Source organism: Crocuta crocuta, unplaced genomic scaffold (assembly GCF_008692635.1).
Source record: "Crocuta crocuta isolate KB4526 unplaced genomic scaffold, BGI_CrCroc_1.0 scaffold50, whole genome shotgun sequence".
NCBI classification, from domain to species: Eukaryota; Metazoa; Chordata; class Mammalia; order Carnivora; family Hyaenidae; genus Crocuta; species Crocuta crocuta.
This window is the reverse complement of record NW_027527428.1, coordinates 2,299,432-2,300,154: the sequence shown is the minus strand read 5'-3', so window position 1 is coordinate 2,300,154 and position 723 is coordinate 2,299,432.

Sequence of the window (723 nt, the reverse complement as noted above, 5' to 3'; positions counted from 1 at the left end):
GGGGTCCCGGAGCCCGGAGCCGCCGCCGCTGCCGCCACCGCCGCATCGCGAGTGTCCTTGAGCCGCGGGTGACGGTGGCTCTCGCCGCTCGCGCCCCGTCCTCCCGCGGGGGGAGCCTGATGCCACGTTCCCTATGAATTATTTATCGCCGGCCTAAAAATACCCCGAACTTCACAGCCCGAGTGTAAGAGATTCCTGCCAAGGGGAGGGGGCGGGGCGCCCCCCGGGGGGCCAGGGCGGAATCAGCAGGGAGGTGGGGGGTAAATCTAGGAGGGAGACTTTGGTGCCCGCGCCAGTGGGAGCGAGATGCAGGGGCGGTCTTTTCCCCTGACGCCTGGGTTCGGATTTTTAGCTCAGCGAAAGTGCAGGAGGGAAGGAAACCCGACGGCAAAGGAGAGGCCGCTTACCAAAGGGCCGAGGATATAACGGGCAGAGCAGCCGGGATCCCCCTGCTCCCCCAAGCAGCGCAGCCGGTGGGTGGGGCCCATTCCTGGGGCCAAAGCTCCTGGCCTCGGAGAGGGGGGAGCCACCAGTGCCTGGGGTGTGAGTGTGCCTGCGCTCACATCCGTGTGCGGGAGCCTGCCTGGGAATGGGGGAGGGGGCGAGGGAGAAAAGAGCCCTAAGCAAGTGGAGGTGCTCAGGCAGCTCAAGGTGATGCTGAGTATTTCAGAGGACTGCCAGCTGCCAGCCCCTCCACACCCCCCACACCCCCCACCCCCCGCC